The sequence below is a fragment of the Lissotriton helveticus genome, chromosome 8 (genome assembly GCF_964261635.1).
Source record: "Lissotriton helveticus chromosome 8, aLisHel1.1, whole genome shotgun sequence".
NCBI classification, from domain to species: domain Eukaryota; kingdom Metazoa; phylum Chordata; class Amphibia; order Caudata; family Salamandridae; genus Lissotriton; species Lissotriton helveticus.
In genome coordinates, this window is record NC_136069.1 from 1543149713 (window position 1) to 1543169738 (window position 20026).

The 20026-nt window shown below is 42.6% G+C and overlaps 22 non-coding genes across 22 annotated transcripts; all 22 read right to left on the reverse strand.

Moving 5' to 3' along the window:
- Positions 1–219: 219 nt before the first annotated feature.
- TRNAL-UAG (transfer RNA leucine (anticodon UAG)) lies at positions 220–302 on the reverse strand. The gene has a single exon. It is a non-coding gene; the product is annotated as a tRNA-Leu (tRNA).
- Positions 303–1328: 1026 nt separating this feature from the next.
- TRNAL-CAG (transfer RNA leucine (anticodon CAG)) lies at positions 1329–1411 on the reverse strand. The gene has a single exon. It is a non-coding gene; the product is annotated as a tRNA-Leu (tRNA).
- A 632-nt stretch (positions 1412–2043) lies between these two features.
- Positions 2044–2126, reverse strand: TRNAL-UAG (transfer RNA leucine (anticodon UAG)). Its single transcript has one exon. It is a non-coding gene; the product is annotated as a tRNA-Leu (tRNA).
- A 1026-nt stretch (positions 2127–3152) lies between these two features.
- TRNAL-AAG (transfer RNA leucine (anticodon AAG)) lies at positions 3153–3235 on the reverse strand. Its single transcript has one exon. It is a non-coding gene; the product is annotated as a tRNA-Leu (tRNA).
- A 904-nt stretch (positions 3236–4139) lies between these two features.
- Positions 4140–4222, reverse strand: TRNAL-UAG (transfer RNA leucine (anticodon UAG)). Its single transcript has one exon. It is a non-coding gene; the product is annotated as a tRNA-Leu (tRNA).
- A 1026-nt stretch (positions 4223–5248) lies between these two features.
- Positions 5249–5331, reverse strand: TRNAL-CAG (transfer RNA leucine (anticodon CAG)). Its single transcript has one exon. It is a non-coding gene; the product is annotated as a tRNA-Leu (tRNA).
- A 632-nt stretch (positions 5332–5963) lies between these two features.
- On the reverse strand, positions 5964–6046 carry TRNAL-UAG (transfer RNA leucine (anticodon UAG)). The gene has a single exon. It is a non-coding gene; the product is annotated as a tRNA-Leu (tRNA).
- Positions 6047–7072: 1026 nt separating this feature from the next.
- Positions 7073–7155, reverse strand: TRNAL-AAG (transfer RNA leucine (anticodon AAG)). Its single transcript has one exon. It is a non-coding gene; the product is annotated as a tRNA-Leu (tRNA).
- Positions 7156–8059: 904 nt separating this feature from the next.
- TRNAL-UAG (transfer RNA leucine (anticodon UAG)) lies at positions 8060–8142 on the reverse strand. The gene has a single exon. It is a non-coding gene; the product is annotated as a tRNA-Leu (tRNA).
- Positions 8143–9168: 1026 nt separating this feature from the next.
- Positions 9169–9251, reverse strand: TRNAL-CAG (transfer RNA leucine (anticodon CAG)). Its single transcript has one exon. It is a non-coding gene; the product is annotated as a tRNA-Leu (tRNA).
- A 632-nt stretch (positions 9252–9883) lies between these two features.
- TRNAL-UAG (transfer RNA leucine (anticodon UAG)) lies at positions 9884–9966 on the reverse strand. Its single transcript has one exon. It is a non-coding gene; the product is annotated as a tRNA-Leu (tRNA).
- A 1026-nt stretch (positions 9967–10992) lies between these two features.
- On the reverse strand, positions 10993–11075 carry TRNAL-AAG (transfer RNA leucine (anticodon AAG)). Its single transcript has one exon. It is a non-coding gene; the product is annotated as a tRNA-Leu (tRNA).
- A 187-nt stretch (positions 11076–11262) lies between these two features.
- Positions 11263–11345, reverse strand: TRNAL-CAG (transfer RNA leucine (anticodon CAG)). Its single transcript has one exon. It is a non-coding gene; the product is annotated as a tRNA-Leu (tRNA).
- A 1740-nt stretch (positions 11346–13085) lies between these two features.
- TRNAL-AAG (transfer RNA leucine (anticodon AAG)) lies at positions 13086–13168 on the reverse strand. The gene has a single exon. It is a non-coding gene; the product is annotated as a tRNA-Leu (tRNA).
- Positions 13169–13357: 189 nt separating this feature from the next.
- TRNAL-CAG (transfer RNA leucine (anticodon CAG)) lies at positions 13358–13440 on the reverse strand. Its single transcript has one exon. It is a non-coding gene; the product is annotated as a tRNA-Leu (tRNA).
- Positions 13441–14049: 609 nt separating this feature from the next.
- TRNAL-UAG (transfer RNA leucine (anticodon UAG)) lies at positions 14050–14132 on the reverse strand. Its single transcript has one exon. It is a non-coding gene; the product is annotated as a tRNA-Leu (tRNA).
- A 1026-nt stretch (positions 14133–15158) lies between these two features.
- On the reverse strand, positions 15159–15241 carry TRNAL-AAG (transfer RNA leucine (anticodon AAG)). Its single transcript has one exon. It is a non-coding gene; the product is annotated as a tRNA-Leu (tRNA).
- Positions 15242–15430: 189 nt separating this feature from the next.
- On the reverse strand, positions 15431–15513 carry TRNAL-CAG (transfer RNA leucine (anticodon CAG)). The gene has a single exon. It is a non-coding gene; the product is annotated as a tRNA-Leu (tRNA).
- Positions 15514–16145: 632 nt separating this feature from the next.
- TRNAL-UAA (transfer RNA leucine (anticodon UAA)) lies at positions 16146–16228 on the reverse strand. Its single transcript has one exon. It is a non-coding gene; the product is annotated as a tRNA-Leu (tRNA).
- Positions 16229–17254: 1026 nt separating this feature from the next.
- Positions 17255–17337, reverse strand: TRNAL-AAG (transfer RNA leucine (anticodon AAG)). Its single transcript has one exon. It is a non-coding gene; the product is annotated as a tRNA-Leu (tRNA).
- Positions 17338–18241: 904 nt separating this feature from the next.
- On the reverse strand, positions 18242–18324 carry TRNAL-UAG (transfer RNA leucine (anticodon UAG)). Its single transcript has one exon. It is a non-coding gene; the product is annotated as a tRNA-Leu (tRNA).
- A 1026-nt stretch (positions 18325–19350) lies between these two features.
- TRNAL-AAG (transfer RNA leucine (anticodon AAG)) lies at positions 19351–19433 on the reverse strand. Its single transcript has one exon. It is a non-coding gene; the product is annotated as a tRNA-Leu (tRNA).
- Positions 19434–20026: the final 593 nt, after the last annotated feature.

Consider the following 20026-nt stretch of genomic DNA (forward strand, 5'->3'; position numbering starts at 1 on the left):
ATACAAGAGCATGACTCTTCTAGATGAGCTCTTACATGGGTCCTAAGCTCATTTGGTAAGGATTGCACTTTATCAGCAAGACTTTGTACAACAGAAATATATGAGAAACCCAAGCTCTCTTGACTAGACGAGGACGGAATAACGTCCCAGGTGAAGACGAACAGATGCAACTTCCATCAGATGTTATCCTGATGAAGAAGATTATATCTCCAAAAGTCATTTCAGAAGTGGGATTCGAACCCACGCCTCCAGAGGAGACTGCAGCCTAAACACAGCGCCTTAGACCACTCGGCCATCCTGACAGTGAAGAGTCCTAAGAAATGTATAAAAGTCACTCATAAATTTCTGTGTCCATGCAAGCTTGAAATAATTTCAACCTTCAAACACAAGGTGCAACTTTTTGCACAGGACAATAAACACAGAAGATCACATATGAAAGCATTTCATTTCACAGGTGTACTGTTTTTATGCTTTTAGAATAACTTATAACTCTCACCAGCTATTTAGGGTTCTGTATCCTACTCACAAAATTATCTTGCCTGCGACCTCTCTCTTTATACACAAACAACTACTGCTCAGGAAGTAGGAAGGCAGAAGGTGGGGCAGTTTATGCAAATTTATGCTGTCAATGTGCCTTGCAGATTCATGCAGAATTTCTAGATCCTTGCTGGAAACAAGAGAGCAGGCCTTGTTTCAGATCAACTGTCCCTAGCAAGGAACGTCTGAGCACATCCATTCTTTTGCTCTCTAGCCCCTGGCTTGGGACTCACCCTCACTGGCTGAGGAGTGAAGTTCTGCATACCAACGTTGCATAGAAGGTATGTTTGTGATTGGTTTGAGATGGGTGTGAGGTCAAGAGCAGGGAAAAGCAAGTCACCTTCACTTCTAGTCTCCTCTTCTATGCCTACCTGCCGTTCTCTCACTCTGTCTTTGTTTCATTCTCTCCTTCCTCAACACCCCATCTCACTCACTGGCTCTATCATTTGTGCTCTTTCCCCTTGCTCTTCATTTCATAGTGGAAACATCTCTTGAATGGATCATTAGAAAATGAGGTTACATAAAATTAAAAATCTACTTATTGGAAACCAAAAATATCACAAAACTGAATGTAAGCCATTTCTTCAATAAAAGGGATTTTTTAGGCACCCCCCAAAAAACACATAAAACACCACTAGTGCTAGAAGAATATTATACGAGCTTGAGGACAGAATTGGGCAAATTCATTTGCAGTTGAAACTGAAGTTTGGTACTTATTCAGATATTATATGCACTGCCAATTTTTAGCTGAGATTCTGAAGGAACGCAGAGACAAAATGGACTTAAAGTTTTGTCAGAAGTGGGATTCGAACCCACGCCTCCAGAAGAGACTGCGACCTGACCGCAGCGCCTTAGACCACTCGGCCATCCTGACTTGCATTTGCAGCACCTTCCACAAGCCAGACAGCCATGCAAGTGGGGTACCGAAAAGGCATGCCCTCAATTTATTTATCCCATTATAAGCATTTCCAACAGATCTTTGAACAATCCATACAGAGCAGTACCTATGAAGAACTCTTTAGACCTTTAATGAGTACAAAGAGAAAGTGCTATTCACCAGCCACTTGAACGGCCCAAAGCTGCTTTGAAATTGAGTCAATAGCCACATCTTGGCTGACTAAAGCAAATTCAACAAGGGATCTCAATGTCACAACATAGGGTGGAATTCGCGAATCTAAGCAGCCCCTGATCACTGCCCTGAGGAAATTGCTGTAAGTGTGCTGGAGTCCAGCTGTCTACCAGGTGCTTGGCATTCTTCCAAATTTGTATGGCCTGTCTGGCCAGGGAATACAAGAGAATGACTCTTCTAGATGAGCTCTTACATGGGTCATAAGCTCATTTGGTAAGGATTGCACTTTATCAGCAAGACTTTGTACAACAGAAATATATGAGAAACCCAAGCTCTCTTGACTAGACGAGGACAGAATAACGTCCCAGGTGAAGACGAACAGAAGCAACTTCCATCAGATGTTATCCTGATGAAGAAGATTATATCTCCAAAAGTCATTTCAGAAGTGGGATTCGAACCCATGCCTCCAGAGGAGACTGCGGCCTAAACACAGCGCCTTAGACCACTCGGCCATCCTGACAGTGAAGAGTCCTAAGAAATGTATAAAAGTCACTCAGAAATTTCTGCGTCCATGCAAGCTTGAAATAATTTCAACCTTCAAACACAAGGTGCAACTTTTTGCACAGGACAATAAACACAGAAGATCACATATGAAAGCATTTCATTTCACAGGTGTACTGTTTTTATGCTTTTAGAATAACTTATACCTCTCACCAGCTATTTAGGGTTCTGTATCCTACTCACAAAATTACCTTGCCTGCGACCTTTCTCTCTATACACAAACAACTACTGCTCAGGAAGTAGGAAGGCAGAAGGTGGGGCAGTTTATGCAAATTTATGCTGTCAATGTGCCTTGCACATTCATGCAGAATTTCTAGATCCTTGCTGGAAACAAGAGAGCAGGCCTTGTTTCAGATCAACTGTCCCTAGCAAGGAACGTCTGAGCACATCCATTCTTTTGCTCTCTAGCCCCTGGCTTGGGACTCACCCTCACTGGCTGAGGAGTGAAGTTCTGCATACCAACGTTGCATAGAAGGTATGTTTGTGATTGGTTTGAGATGGGTGGGAGGTCAAGAGCAGGGAAAAGCAAGTCACTTTCACTTCTAGTCTCCTCTTCTATGCCTACCTGCCGTTCACTCACTCTGTCTTTGTTTCATTCTCTCCTTCCTCAACACCCCATCTCACTCACTCGCTCTATCATTTGTGCTCTTTCCCCTTGCTCTTCATTTCATAGTGGAAACATCTCTTGAATGGATCATTAGAAAATGAGGTTACATAAAATTAAAAATCTACTTATTGGAAACCAAAAATATCACAAGACTGAATGTAAGCCATTTCTTCAATAAAAGGGATTTTTTAGGCACCCCCCAAAAAACACATAAAACACCACTAGTGCTAGAAGAATAATATAAGAGCTTGAAGACAGAATTGGGCAAATTCATTTGCAGTTGAAACTGAAGTTTGGTACTTATTCAGATATTTTATGCACTGCCAATTTTTAGCTGAGATTCTGAAGGAACGCAGAGACAAAATGGACTTAAAGTTTTGTCAGAAGTGGGATTCGAACCCACGCCTCCAGGAGAGACTGCGGCCTTAACACAGCGCCTTAGACCACTCGGCCATCCTGACCACATGTTGCTTGTTCATCTACATAGCGAGAAAGATAGTGTGAACAAAAAAAACACACATCTTAGGCCATAAGTGGCTATAGAAAGAAAAAAACTCACTGCACTTTTCCAAAAAGACAACCATATAAGCCCATGTGAGGGAAATGATCTGATTTTCTCCCTCAAGAAAAAAGAAGATTAAACACAGGTTTGTCAGAAGTGGGATTTGAACCCACGCCTCCAGAAGAGACTGCGACCTGAATGCAGCGCCTTAGACCACTCGGCCATCTTGACTTGCATTTCCAGCACCTTCCACAAGCCAGACAGCCATGCAAGTTTGGTACCAAAAAGGCATGCCCTCAATTTATTTATCCCATTATAAGCATTTCCAACAGATCTTTGAACAATCCATACAGAGCAGTACCTATGAAGAACTCTTTAGACCTTTAAAGCGTACAAAGAGAAAGTGCTATTCACCAGCCACTTGAACGGCCCAAAGCTGCTTTGAAATTGAGTCAACAGCCACATCTTGGCTGACTAAAGCAAATTCAACAAGGGAGCTCAATGTCACAACATAGGGTGGAATACGCAAATCTAAGCAGCCGCTGATCACAGCCCTGAGGACATTGCTGTAAGTGTGCTGGAGTACAGCTGTCTACCAGGTGCTTGGCATTCTTCCAAATTTGCATGGCCTGTCTGGCCAGGGAATACAAGAGCATGACTCTTCTAGATGAGCTCTTACATGGGTCCTAAGCTCATTTGGTAAGGATTGCACTTTATCAGCAAGACTTTGTACAACAGAAATATATGAGAAACCCAAGCTCTCTTGACTAGACGAGGACGGAATAACGTCCCAGGTGAAGACGAACAGATGCAACTTCCATCAGATGTTATCCTGATGAAGAAGATTATATCTCCAAAAGTCATTTCAGAAGTGGGATTCGAACCCACGCCTCCAGAGGAGACTGCAGCCTAAACACAGCGCCTTAGACCACTCGGCCATCCTGACAGTGAAGAGTCCTAAGAAATGTATAAAAGTCACTCATAAATTTCTGTGTCCATGCAAGCTTGAAATAATTTCAACCTTCAAACACAAGGTGCAACTTTTTGCACAGGACAATAAACACAGAAGATCACATATGAAAGCATTTCATTTCACAGGTGTACTGTTTTTATGCTTTTAGAATAACTTATAACTCTCACCAGCTATTTAGGGTTCTGTATCCTACTCACAAAATTATCTTGCCTGCGACCTCTCTCTTTATACACAAACAACTACTGCTCAGGAAGTAGGAAGGCAGAAGGTGGGGCAGTTTATGCAAATTTATGCTGTCAATGTGCCTTGCAGATTCATGCAGAATTTCTAGATCCTTGCTGGAAACAAGAGAGCAGGCCTTGTTTCAGATCAACTGTCCCTAGCAAGGAACGTCTGAGCACATCCATTCTTTTGCTCTCTAGCCCCTGGCTTGGGACTCACCCTCACTGGCTGAGGAGTGAAGTTCTGCATACCAACGTTGCATAGAAGGTATGTTTGTGATTGGTTTGAGATGGGTGTGAGGTCAAGAGCAGGGAAAAGCAAGTCACCTTCACTTCTAGTCTCCTCTTCTATGCCTACCTGCCGTTCTCTCACTCTGTCTTTGTTTCATTCTCTCCTTCCTCAACACCCCATCTCACTCACTGGCTCTATCATTTGTGCTCTTTCCCCTTGCTCTTCATTTCATAGTGGAAACATCTCTTGAATGGATCATTAGAAAATGAGGTTACATAAAATTAAAAATCTACTTATTGGAAACCAAAAATATCACAAAACTGAATGTAAGCCATTTCTTCAATAAAAGGGATTTTTTAGGCACCCCCCAAAAAACACATAAAACACCACTAGTGCTAGAAGAATATTATACGAGCTTGAGGACAGAATTGGGCAAATTCATTTGCAGTTGAAACTGAAGTTTGGTACTTATTCAGATATTATATGCACTGCCAATTTTTAGCTGAGATTCTGAAGGAACGCAGAGACAAAATGGACTTAAAGTTTTGTCAGAAGTGGGATTCGAACCCACGCCTCCAGAAGAGACTGCGACCTGACCGCAGCGCCTTAGACCACTCGGCCATCCTGACTTGCATTTGCAGCACCTTCCACAAGCCAGACAGCCATGCAAGTGGGGTACCGAAAAGGCATGCCCTCAATTTATTTATCCCATTATAAGCATTTCCAACAGATCTTTGAACAATCCATACAGAGCAGTACCTATGAAGAACTCTTTAGACCTTTAATGAGTACAAAGAGAAAGTGCTATTCACCAGCCACTTGAACGGCCCAAAGCTGCTTTGAAATTGAGTCAATAGCCACATCTTGGCTGACTAAAGCAAATTCAACAAGGGATCTCAATGTCACAACATAGGGTGGAATTCGCGAATCTAAGCAGCCCCTGATCACTGCCCTGAGGAAATTGCTGTAAGTGTGCTGGAGTCCAGCTGTCTACCAGGTGCTTGGCATTCTTCCAAATTTGTATGGCCTGTCTGGCCAGGGAATACAAGAGAATGACTCTTCTAGATGAGCTCTTACATGGGTCATAAGCTCATTTGGTAAGGATTGCACTTTATCAGCAAGACTTTGTACAACAGAAATATATGAGAAACCCAAGCTCTCTTGACTAGACGAGGACAGAATAACGTCCCAGGTGAAGACGAACAGAAGCAACTTCCATCAGATGTTATCCTGATGAAGAAGATTATATCTCCAAAAGTCATTTCAGAAGTGGGATTCGAACCCATGCCTCCAGAGGAGACTGCGGCCTAAACACAGCGCCTTAGACCACTCGGCCATCCTGACAGTGAAGAGTCCTAAGAAATGTATAAAAGTCACTCAGAAATTTCTGCGTCCATGCAAGCTTGAAATAATTTCAACCTTCAAACACAAGGTGCAACTTTTTGCACAGGACAATAAACACAGAAGATCACATATGAAAGCATTTCATTTCACAGGTGTACTGTTTTTATGCTTTTAGAATAACTTATACCTCTCACCAGCTATTTAGGGTTCTGTATCCTACTCACAAAATTACCTTGCCTGCGACCTTTCTCTCTATACACAAACAACTACTGCTCAGGAAGTAGGAAGGCAGAAGGTGGGGCAGTTTATGCAAATTTATGCTGTCAATGTGCCTTGCACATTCATGCAGAATTTCTAGATCCTTGCTGGAAACAAGAGAGCAGGCCTTGTTTCAGATCAACTGTCCCTAGCAAGGAACGTCTGAGCACATCCATTCTTTTGCTCTCTAGCCCCTGGCTTGGGACTCACCCTCACTGGCTGAGGAGTGAAGTTCTGCATACCAACGTTGCATAGAAGGTATGTTTGTGATTGGTTTGAGATGGGTGGGAGGTCAAGAGCAGGGAAAAGCAAGTCACTTTCACTTCTAGTCTCCTCTTCTATGCCTACCTGCCGTTCACTCACTCTGTCTTTGTTTCATTCTCTCCTTCCTCAACACCCCATCTCACTCACTCGCTCTATCATTTGTGCTCTTTCCCCTTGCTCTTCATTTCATAGTGGAAACATCTCTTGAATGGATCATTAGAAAATGAGGTTACATAAAATTAAAAATCTACTTATTGGAAACCAAAAATATCACAAGACTGAATGTAAGCCATTTCTTCAATAAAAGGGATTTTTTAGGCACCCCCCAAAAAACACATAAAACACCACTAGTGCTAGAAGAATAATATAAGAGCTTGAAGACAGAATTGGGCAAATTCATTTGCAGTTGAAACTGAAGTTTGGTACTTATTCAGATATTTTATGCACTGCCAATTTTTAGCTGAGATTCTGAAGGAACGCAGAGACAAAATGGACTTAAAGTTTTGTCAGAAGTGGGATTCGAACCCACGCCTCCAGGAGAGACTGCGGCCTTAACACAGCGCCTTAGACCACTCGGCCATCCTGACCACATGTTGCTTGTTCATCTACATAGCGAGAAAGATAGTGTGAACAAAAAAAACACACATCTTAGGCCATAAGTGGCTATAGAAAGAAAAAAACTCACTGCACTTTTCCAAAAAGACAACCATATAAGCCCATGTGAGGGAAATGATCTGATTTTCTCCCTCAAGAAAAAAGAAGATTAAACACAGGTTTGTCAGAAGTGGGATTTGAACCCACGCCTCCAGAAGAGACTGCGACCTGAATGCAGCGCCTTAGACCACTCGGCCATCTTGACTTGCATTTCCAGCACCTTCCACAAGCCAGACAGCCATGCAAGTTTGGTACCAAAAAGGCATGCCCTCAATTTATTTATCCCATTATAAGCATTTCCAACAGATCTTTGAACAATCCATACAGAGCAGTACCTATGAAGAACTCTTTAGACCTTTAAAGCGTACAAAGAGAAAGTGCTATTCACCAGCCACTTGAACGGCCCAAAGCTGCTTTGAAATTGAGTCAACAGCCACATCTTGGCTGACTAAAGCAAATTCAACAAGGGAGCTCAATGTCACAACATAGGGTGGAATACGCAAATCTAAGCAGCCGCTGATCACAGCCCTGAGGACATTGCTGTAAGTGTGCTGGAGTACAGCTGTCTACCAGGTGCTTGGCATTCTTCCAAATTTGCATGGCCTGTCTGGCCAGGGAATACAAGAGCATGACTCTTCTAGATGAGCTCTTACATGGGTCCTAAGCTCATTTGGTAAGGATTGCACTTTATCAGCAAGACTTTGTACAACAGAAATATATGAGAAACCCAAGCTCTCTTGACTAGACGAGGACGGAATAACGTCCCAGGTGAAGACGAACAGATGCAACTTCCATCAGATGTTATCCTGATGAAGAAGATTATATCTCCAAAAGTCATTTCAGAAGTGGGATTCGAACCCACGCCTCCAGAGGAGACTGCAGCCTAAACACAGCGCCTTAGACCACTCGGCCATCCTGACAGTGAAGAGTCCTAAGAAATGTATAAAAGTCACTCATAAATTTCTGTGTCCATGCAAGCTTGAAATAATTTCAACCTTCAAACACAAGGTGCAACTTTTTGCACAGGACAATAAACACAGAAGATCACATATGAAAGCATTTCATTTCACAGGTGTACTGTTTTTATGCTTTTAGAATAACTTATAACTCTCACCAGCTATTTAGGGTTCTGTATCCTACTCACAAAATTATCTTGCCTGCGACCTCTCTCTTTATACACAAACAACTACTGCTCAGGAAGTAGGAAGGCAGAAGGTGGGGCAGTTTATGCAAATTTATGCTGTCAATGTGCCTTGCAGATTCATGCAGAATTTCTAGATCCTTGCTGGAAACAAGAGAGCAGGCCTTGTTTCAGATCAACTGTCCCTAGCAAGGAACGTCTGAGCACATCCATTCTTTTGCTCTCTAGCCCCTGGCTTGGGACTCACCCTCACTGGCTGAGGAGTGAAGTTCTGCATACCAACGTTGCATAGAAGGTATGTTTGTGATTGGTTTGAGATGGGTGTGAGGTCAAGAGCAGGGAAAAGCAAGTCACCTTCACTTCTAGTCTCCTCTTCTATGCCTACCTGCCGTTCTCTCACTCTGTCTTTGTTTCATTCTCTCCTTCCTCAACACCCCATCTCACTCACTGGCTCTATCATTTGTGCTCTTTCCCCTTGCTCTTCATTTCATAGTGGAAACATCTCTTGAATGGATCATTAGAAAATGAGGTTACATAAAATTAAAAATCTACTTATTGGAAACCAAAAATATCACAAAACTGAATGTAAGCCATTTCTTCAATAAAAGGGATTTTTTAGGCACCCCCCAAAAAACACATAAAACACCACTAGTGCTAGAAGAATATTATACGAGCTTGAGGACAGAATTGGGCAAATTCATTTGCAGTTGAAACTGAAGTTTGGTACTTATTCAGATATTATATGCACTGCCAATTTTTAGCTGAGATTCTGAAGGAACGCAGAGACAAAATGGACTTAAAGTTTTGTCAGAAGTGGGATTCGAACCCACGCCTCCAGAAGAGACTGCGACCTGACCGCAGCGCCTTAGACCACTCGGCCATCCTGACTTGCATTTGCAGCACCTTCCACAAGCCAGACAGCCATGCAAGTGGGGTACCGAAAAGGCATGCCCTCAATTTATTTATCCCATTATAAGCATTTCCAACAGATCTTTGAACAATCCATACAGAGCAGTACCTATGAAGAACTCTTTAGACCTTTAATGAGTACAAAGAGAAAGTGCTATTCACCAGCCACTTGAACGGCCCAAAGCTGCTTTGAAATTGAGTCAATAGCCACATCTTGGCTGACTAAAGCAAATTCAACAAGGGATCTCAATGTCACAACATAGGGTGGAATTCGCGAATCTAAGCAGCCCCTGATCACTGCCCTGAGGAAATTGCTGTAAGTGTGCTGGAGTCCAGCTGTCTACCAGGTGCTTGGCATTCTTCCAAATTTGTATGGCCTGTCTGGCCAGGGAATACAAGAGAATGACTCTTCTAGATGAGCTCTTACATGGGTCATAAGCTCATTTGGTAAGGATTGCACTTTATCAGCAAGACTTTGTACAACAGAAATATATGAGAAACCCAAGCTCTCTTGACTAGACGAGGACAGAATAACGTCCCAGGTGAAGACGAACAGAAGCAACTTCCATCAGATGTTATCCTGATGAAGAAGATTATATCTCCAAAAGTCATTTCAGAAGTGGGATTCGAACCCATGCCTCCAGAGGAGACTGCGGCCTAAACACAGCGCCTTAGACCACTCGGCCATCCTGACAGTGAAGAGTCCTAAGAAATGTATAAAAGTCACTCAGAAATTTCTGCGTCCATGCAAGCTTGAAATAATTTCAACCTTCAAACACAAGGTGCAACTTTTTGCACAGGACAATAAACACAGAAGATCACATATGAAAGCATTTCATTTCACAGGTGTACTGTTTTTATGCTTTTAGAATAACTTATACCTCTCACCAGCTATTTAGGGTTCTGTATCCTACTCACAAAATTACCTTGCCTGCGACCTTTCTCTCTATACACAAACAACTACTGCTCAGGAAGTAGGAAGGCAGAAGGTGGGGCAGTTTATGCAAATTTATGCTGTCAATGTGCCTTGCACATTCATGCAGAATTTCTAGATCCTTGCTGGAAACAAGAGAGCAGGCCTTGTTTCAGATCAACTGTCCCTAGCAAGGAACGTCTGAGCACATCCATTCTTTTGCTCTCTAGCCCCTGGCTTGGGACTCACCCTCACTGGCTGAGGAGTGAAGTTCTGCATACCAACGTTGCATAGAAGGTATGTTTGTGATTGGTTTGAGATGGGTGGGAGGTCAAGAGCAGGGAAAAGCAAGTCACTTTCACTTCTAGTCTCCTCTTCTATGCCTACCTGCCGTTCACTCACTCTGTCTTTGTTTCATTCTCTCCTTCCTCAACACCCCATCTCACTCCCTCGCTCTATCATTTGTGCTCTTTCCCCTTGCTCTTCATTTCATAGTGGAAACATCTCTTGAATGGATCATTAGAAAATGAGGTTACATAAAATTAAAAATCTACTTATTGGAAACCAAAAATATCACAAGACTGAATGTAAGCCATTTCTTCAATAAAAGGGATTTTTTAGGCACCCCCCAAAAAACACATAAAACACCACTAGTGCTAGAAGAATAATATAAGAGCTTGAAGACAGAATTTGGCAAATTCATTTGCAGTTGAAACTGAAGTTTGGTACTTATTCAGATATTTTATGCACTGCCAATTTTTAGCTGAGATTCTGAAGGAACGCAGAGACAAAATGGACTTAAAGTTTTGTCAGAAGTGGGATTCGAACCCACGCCTCCAGGAGAGACTGCAGCCTTAACACAGCGCCTTAGACCACTCGGCCATCCTGACCACATGTTGCTTGTCCATCTACATAGTGAGAAAGATAGTGTGAAAAAAAAACACACATCTTAGGCCATAAGTGGCTATAGCAGGAAAAAAACTCACTGCACTTTTCCAAAAAGACAACCATATAAGCCCATGTGAGGGAAATGATCTGATTTTCTCCATCAAGAAAAAAGAAGATTAAACACAGGTTTGTCAAAAGTGGGATTTGAACCCACTCCTCCAGAAGAGACTGCGACCTGAACGCAGCGCCTTAGACCACTCGGCCATCCTGACTTGCATTTGCAGCACCTTCCACAAGCCAGACAGCCATGCAAGTTTGCTACCGAAAAGGCATGCCCTCAATTTATTTATCCCATTATAAGCATTTCCAACAGATCTTTGAACAATCCATACAGAGCAGTACCTATGAAGAACTCTTTAGACCTTTAAAGCGTACAAAGAGAAAGTGCTATTCACCAGCCACTTGAACGGCCCAAAGCTGCTTTGAAATTGAGTCAACAGTCACATCTTGGCTGACTAAAGCAAATTTAACAAGGGAGCTCAATGTCACAACATAGGGTGGAATACGCAAATCTAAGCAGCCCCTGATCACAGCCCTGAGGACATTGCTGTAAGTGTGCTGGAGTACAGCTGTCTACCAGGTGCTTGGCATTCTTCCAAATTTGCATGGCCTGTCTGGCCAGGGAATACAAGAGCATGACTCTTCTAGATGAGCTCTTACATGGGTCCTAAGCTCATTTGGTAAGGATTGCACTTTATCAGCAAGACTTTGTACAACAGAAATATATGAGAAACCCAAGCTCTCTTGACTAGACGAGGATGGAATAACGTCCCAGGTGAAGACGAACAGATGCAACTTCCATCAGATGTTATCCTGATGAAGAAGATTATATCTCCAAAAGTCATTTCAGAAGTGGGATTCGAACCACGCCTCCAGAGAAGACTGCAGCCTAAACACAGCGCCTTAGACCACTCGGCCATCCTGACAGTGAAGAGTCCTAAGAAATGTATAAAAGTCACTCAGAAATTTCTGCGTCCATGCAAGCTTGAAATAATTTCAACCTTCAAACACAAGGTGCAACTTTTTGCACAGGACAATAAACACAGAAGATCACATATGAAAGCATTTCATTTCACAGGTGTACTGTTTTTATGCTTTTAGAATAACTTATACCTCTCACCAGCTATATAGGGTTCTGTATCCTACTCACAAAATTATCTTGCCTGCGACCTCTCTCTTTATACACAAACAACTACTGCTCAGGAAGTAGGAAGGCAGAAGGTGGGCCACTTTATGCAAATTTATACTGTCAATGTGGCTTGCAGATTCATGCAGAATTTCTAGATCCTTGCTGGAAACAAGAGAGCAGGCCTTGTTTCAGATCAACTGTCCCTAGCAAGGAACGTCTGAGCACATCCATTCCTTTGCTCTCTAGCCCCTGGCTTGGGACTCACCCTCACTGGCTGAGGAGTGAAGTTCTGCATACCAACGTTGCATAGAAGGTATGTTTGTGATTGGTTTGAGATGGGTGGGAGGTCAAGAGCAGGGAAAAGCAAGTCACCTTCACTTCTAGTCTCCTCTTCTATGCCTACCTGCCGTTCACTCACTCTGTCTTTGTTTCATTCTCTCCTTCCTCAACACCCCATCTCACTCACTGGGTCTATCATTTGTACTCTTTCCCCTTGCTCTACATTTCATAGTGGAAACATCTCTTGAATGGATCATTAGAAAATGAGGTTACATAAAATTAAAAATCTACTTATTGGAAACCAAAAATATCACAAGACTGAATGTAAGCCATTTCTTCAATAAAAGGGATTTTTTAGGCACCCCCCAAAAAACACATAAAACACCACTAGTGCTAGAAGAATATTATACGAGCTTGAAGACAGAATTGGGCAAATTCATTTGCAGTTGAAACTGAAGTTTGGTACTTATTCAGATATTATATGCACTGCCAATTTTTAGCTGAGATTCTGAAGGAACGCAGAGACAAAATGGACTTAAAGTTTTGTCAGAAGTGGGATTCGAACCCACGCCTCCAGAAGAGACTGCGGCCTTAACGCAGCGCCTTAGACCACTCGGCCATCCTGACCACATGTTGCTTGCTCATCTACATAGTGAGAAAGATAGTGTGAACAAAAAAAACACACATCTTAGGCCATGAGTGGCTATAGCAAGAAAAAAACTCACTGCACTTTTCCAAAAAGACAACCATATAAGCCCATGTGAGGGAAATGATCTGATTTTCTCCCTCAAGGAAAAAGAAGATTAAACAAAGGCTTGTCAGAAGTGGGATTTGAACCAACGCCTCCAGAAGAGACTGCGACCTGAACGCAGCGCCTTAGACCACTCGGCCATCCTGACTTGCATTTGCAGCACCTTCCACAAGCCAGACAGCCATGCAAGTGGGGTACCGAAAAGGCATGCCCTCAATTTATTTATCCCATTATAAGCATTTCCAAAAGATCTTTGAACAATCCATACAGAGCAGTACTAATGAGTACAAAGAGAAAGTGCTATTCACCAGCCACTTGAACGGCAAAAAGCTGCATTGAAATTGAGTCAATAGCCACATCTTGGCTGACTAAAGCAAATTCAACAAGGGATCTCAATGTCACAACATAGGGTGGAATTCGCAAATCTAAGCAGCCCCTGATCACTGCCCTGAAGAAATTGCTGTAAGTGTGCTGGAGTCCAGCTGTCTACCAGTTGCTTGGCATGCTTCCAAATTTGTATTGCCTGTCTGGCCAGGGAATACAAGAGAATGACTCTTCTAGATGAGCTCTTACATGGGTCATAAGCTCATTTGGTAAGGATTGCACTTTATCAGCAAGACTTTGTACAACAGAAATATATGAGAAACCCAAGCTCTCTTGACTAGACGAGAACAGAATAACGTCCCAGGTGAAGACGAACAGAAGCAACTTCCATCAGATGTTATCCTGATGAAGAAGATTATATCTCCAAAAGTCATTTCAGAAGTGGGATTCGAACCCACACCTCCAGAGGAGACTGCGGCCTAAACACAGCGCCTTAGACCACTCGGCCATCCTGACAGTGAAGAGTCCTAAGAAATGTATAAAAGTCACTCAGAAATTTCTGCGTCCATGCAAGCTTGAAATAATTTCAACCTTCAAACACAAGGTGCAACTTTTTGCACAGGACAATAAACACAGAAGATCACATATGAAAGCATTTCATTTCACAGGTGTACTGTTTTTATGCTTTTAGAATAACTTATACCTCTCACCAGCTATTTAGGGTTCTGTATCCTACTCACATAATTACCTTGCCTGCGACCTTTCTCTCTATACACAAACAACTACTGCTCAGGAAGTAGGAAGGCAGAAGGTGGGGCAGTTTATGCAAATTTATGCTGTCAATGTGCCTTGCACATTCATGCAGAATTTCTAGATCCTTGCTGGAAACAAGAGAGCAGGCCTTGTTTCAGATCAACTGTCCCTAGCAAGGAACGTCTGAGCACATCCATTCTTTTGCTCTCTAGCCCCTGGCTTGGGACTCACCCTCACTGGCTGAGGAGTGAAGTTCTGCATACCAACGTTGCATAGAAGGTATGTTTGTGATTGGTTTGAGATGGGTGGGAGGTCAAGAGCAAGGAAAAGCAAGTCACTTTCACTTCTAGTCTCCTCTTCTATGCCTACCTGCTGTTCACTCACTCTGTCTTTGTTTCATTCTCTCCTTCCTCAACACCCCATCTCACTCACTCGCTCTATCATTTGTGCTCTTTCCCCTTGCTCTTCATTTCATAGTGGAAACATCTCTTGAATGGATCATTAGAAAATGAGGTTACATAAAATTAAAAATCTACTTATTGGAAACCAAAAATATCACAAGACTGAATGTAAGCCATTTCTTCAATAAAAGGGATTTTTTAGGCACCCCCCAAAAAACACATAAAACACCACTAGTGCTAGAAGAATATTATAAGAGCTTGAAGACAGAATTGGGCAAATTCATTTGCAGTTGAAACTGAAGTTTGGTACTTATTCAGATATTATATGCACTGCCAATTTTTAGCTGAGATTCTGAAGGAACGCAGAGACAAAATGGACTTAAAGTTTTGTCAGAAGTGGCATTCGAACCCACGCCTCCAGGAGAGACTGCGGCCTTAACGCAGCGCCTTAGACCACTCGGCCATCCTGACCACATGTTACTTGTCCATCTACATAGTGAGAAAGATAGTGTGAACAAAAAAAACACACATCTTAGGCCATAAGTGGCTATAGCAAGAAAAAAACTCACTGCACTTTTCCAAAAAGACAACCATATAAGCCCATGTGAGGGAAATGATCTGATTTTCTCCCTCAAGCAAAAAGAAGATTAAACACAGGTTTGTCAGAAGTGGGATTTGAACCCACGCCTCCAGAAGAGACTGCGACCTGAACACAGCGCCTTAGACCACTCGGCCATCCTGACTTGCATTTGCAGCACCTTCCACAAGCCAGACAGCCATGCAAGTTTGGTACCGAAAAGGCATGCCCTCAATTTATTTATCCCATTATAAGCATTTCCAACAGATCTTTGAACAATCCATACAGAGCAGTACCTATGAAGAACTCTTTAGACCTTTAAAGCGTACAAAGAGAAAGTGCTATTCACCAGCCACTTGAACGGCCCAAAGCTGCTTTGAAATTGAGTCAATAGCCACATCTTGGCTGACTAAAGCAAATTCAACAAGGGATCTCAATGTCACAACATAGGGTGGAATTCGCAAATCTAAGTAGCCCCTGATCACTGCCCTGAGGAAATTGCTGTAAGTGTGCTGGAGTCCAGCTGTCTACCAGGTGCTTGGCATTCTTCCAAATTTGTATGGCCTGTCTGGCCAGGGAATACAAGAGAATGACTCTTCTAGATGAGCTCTTACATGGGTCATAAGCTGATTTGGTAAGGATTGCACTTTATCAGCAAGACTTTGTACAACAGGAATATATGAGAAACCCAAGCTCTCTTGACTAGACAAGGACAGAATAACGTCCCAGGTGAAGACGAACAGAAGCAACTTCCATCAGATGTTAACCTGATGAAGAAGATTATATCTCCAAAAGTCATTTCAGAAGTGGGATTCGAACCCACGCCTCCAGAGGAGACTGCGGCTTAAACACAGCGCCTTAGACCACTCGGCCATCCTGACAGTGAAGAGTCCTAAGAAATGTATAAAAGTCACTCAGAAATTTCTGCGTCCATGCAAGCTTGAAATAATTTCAACCTTCAAACACAAGGTGCAACTTTTTGCACAGGACAATAAACACAGAAGATCACATATGAAAGCATTTCATTTCACAGGTGTACTGTTTTTATGCTGTTAGAATAACTTATACCTCTCACCAGCTATTTAGGGTTCTGTATCCTACTCACAAAATTACTTTGCCTGCGACCTTTCTCTCTATACACAAACAACTACTGCTCAGGAAGTAGGAAGGCAGAAGGTGGGGCAGTTTATGCAAATTTATGCTGTCAATGTGCCTTGCACATTCATGCAGAATTTCTAGATCCTTGCTGGAAACAAGAGAGCAGGCCTTGTTTCAGATCAACTGTCCCTAGCAAGGAACGTCTGAGCACATCCATTCTTTTGCTCTCTAGCCCCTGGCTTGGGACTCACCCTCACTGGCTGAGGAGTGAAGTTCTGCATACCAACGTTGCATAGAAGGTATGTTTGTGATTGGTTTGAGATGGGTGGGAGGTCAAGAGCAGGGAAAAGCAAGTCACTTTCACTTCTAGTCTCCTCTTCTATGCCTACCTGCCGTTCACTCACTCTGTCTTTGTTTCATTCTCTCCTTCCTCAACACCCCATCTCACTCACTCGCTCTATCATTTGTGCTCTTTCCCCTTGCTCTTCATTTCATAGTGGAAACATCTCTTGAATGGATCATTAGAAAATGAGGTTACATAAAATTAAAAATCTACTTATTGGAAACCAAAAATATCACAAGACTGAATGTAAGCCATTTCTTCAATAAAAGGGATTTTTTAGGCACCCCCCAAAAAACACATAAAACACCACTAGTGCTAGAAGAATATTATAAGAGCTTGAAGACAGAATTGGGCAAATTCATTTGCAGTTGAAACTGAAGATTGGTACTTATTCAGATATTATATGCACTGCCAATTTTTAGCTGAGATTCTGAAGGAACGCAGAGACAAAATGGACTTAAAGTTTTGTCAGAAGTGGGATTCGAACCCACGTCTCCAGGAGAGACTGCGGCCTTAACGCAGCGCCTTAGACCACTCGGCCATCCTAACCACATGTTGCTTGTCCATCTACATAGTGAGAAAGATAGTGTGAACAAAAAAAACACACATCTTAGGCCATAAGTGGCTATAGCAAGAAAAAAACTCACTGCACTTTTCCAAAAAGACAACCATATAAGCCCATGTGAGGGAAATGATCTGATTTTCTCCCTCAAGAAAAAAGAAGATTAAACACAGGTTTGTCAGAAGTGAGATTTGAACCCACGCCTCCAGAAGAGACTGCTACCTGAACGCAGCGCCTTAGACCACTCGGCCATCCTGACTTGCATTTGCAGCACCTTCCACAAGCCAGACAGCCATGCAAGTTTAGTACCGAAAAGGCATGCCCTCAATTTATTTATCCCATTATAAGCATTTCCAACAGATCTTTGAACAATCCATACAGAGCAGTACCTATGAAGAACTCTTTAGACCTTTAAACCGTACAAAGAGAAAGTGCTATTCACCAGCCACTTGAACGGCCCAAAGCTGCTTTGAAATTGAGTCAACAGCCACATCTTGGCTGACTAAAGCAAATTCAACAAGGGAGCTCAATGTCACAACATAGGGTGGAATACGCAAATCTAAGCAGCCCCTGATCACAGCCCTGAGGACATTGCTGTAAGTGTGCTGGAGTACAGCTGTCTAGCAGGTGCTTGGCATTCTTCCAAATTTGCATGGCCTGTCTGGCCAGGGAATACAAGAGCATGACTCTTCTAGATGAGCTCTTACATGGGTCCTAAGCTCATTTGGTAAGGATTGCACTTTATCAGCAAGGCTTTGTACAACAGAAATATGTGAGAAACCCAAGCTCTCTTGACTAGACGAGGACGGAATAACGTCCCAGGTGAAGACGAACAGATGCAACTTCCATCAGATGTTATCCTGATGAAGAAGATTATATCTCCAAAAGTCATTTCAGAAGTGGGATTCGAACCCACGCCTCCAGAGGAGACTGCAGTCTAAACACAGCGCCTTAGACCACTCGGCCATCCTGACAGTGAAGAGTCCTAAAAAATGTATAAAAGTCACTCAGAAATTTCTGCGTCCATGCAAGCTTGAAATAATTTCAACCTTCAAACACAAGGTGCAACTTTTTGCACAGGACAATAAACACAGAAGATCACATATGAAAGCATTTCATTTCACAGGTGTACTGTTTTTATGCTTTTAGAATAACTTATACCTCTCACCAGCTATTTAGGGTTCTGTATCCTACTCACAAAATTACCTTGCCTGCGACCTTTCTCTCTATACACAAACAACTACTGCTCAGGAAGTAGGAAGGCAGAAGGTGGGGCAGTTTATGCAAATTTATGCTGTCAATGTGCCTTGCACATTCATGCAGAATTTCTAGACCCTTGCTGGAAACAAGAGAGCAGGCCTTGTTTCAGATCAACTGTCCCTAGCAAGGAACGTCTGAGCACATCCATTCTTTTGCTCTCTAGCCCCTGGCTTGGGACTCACCCTCACTGGCTGAGGAGTGAAGTTCTGCATACCAACGTTGCATAGAAGGTATGTTTGTGATTGGTTTGAGATGGGTGGGAGGTCAAGAGCAGGGAAAAGCAAGTCACTTTCACTTCTAGTCTCCTCTTCTATGCCTACCTGCCGTTCACTCACTCTGTCTTTGTTTCATTCTCTCCTTCCTCAACATCCCATCTCACTCACTCGCTCTATCATTTGTGTTCTTTCCCCTTGCTCTTCATTTCATAGTGGAAACATCACTTGAATGGATCATTGGAAAATGAGGTTACATAAAATTTAAAATCTACTTATTGGAAACCAAAAATATCACAAGACTGAATGTAAGCCATTTCTTCAATAAAAGGGATTTTTTAGGCACCCCCCAAAAAACACATAAAACACCACTAGTGCTAGAAGAATATTATAAGAGCTTGAAGACAGAATTGGGCAAATTCATTTGCAGTTGAAACTGAAGTTTGGTACTTATTCAGATATTATATGCACTGCCAATTTTTACCTGAGATTCTGAAGGAACGCAGAGACAAAATGGACTTAAAGTTTTGTCAGAAGTGGCATTCGAACCCACGCCTCCAGGAGAGACTGCGGCCTTAACGCAGCGCCTTAGACCACTCGGCCATCCTGACCACATGTTGCTTGTCCATCTACATAGTGAGAAAGATAGTGTGAACAAAAAAAACACACATCTTAGGCCATAAGTGGCTATAGAAAGAAAAAAACTCACTGCACTTTTCCAAAAAGACAACCATATAAGCCCATGTGAGGGAAATGATCTGATTTTCTCCCTCAAGAAAAAAGAAGATTAAACACAGGTTTGTCAGAAGTGGGATTTGAACCCACGCCTCCAGAAGAGACTGCGACCTGAATGCAGCGCCTTAGACCACTCGGCCATCTTGACTTGCATTTCCAGCACCTTCCACAAGCCAGACAGCCATGCAAGTTTGGTACCGAAAAGGCATGCCCTCAATTTATTTATCCCATTATAAGCATTTCCAACAGATCTTTGAACAATCCATACAGAGCAGTACCTATGAAGAACTCTTTAGACCTTTAAAGCGTACAAAGAGAAAGTGCTATTCACCAGCCACTTGAACGGCCCAAAGCTGCTTTGAAATTGAGTCAACAGCCACATCTTGGCTGACTAAAGCAAATTCAACAAGGGAGCTCAATGTCACAACATAGGGTGGAATACGCAAATCTAAGCAGCCCCTGATCACAG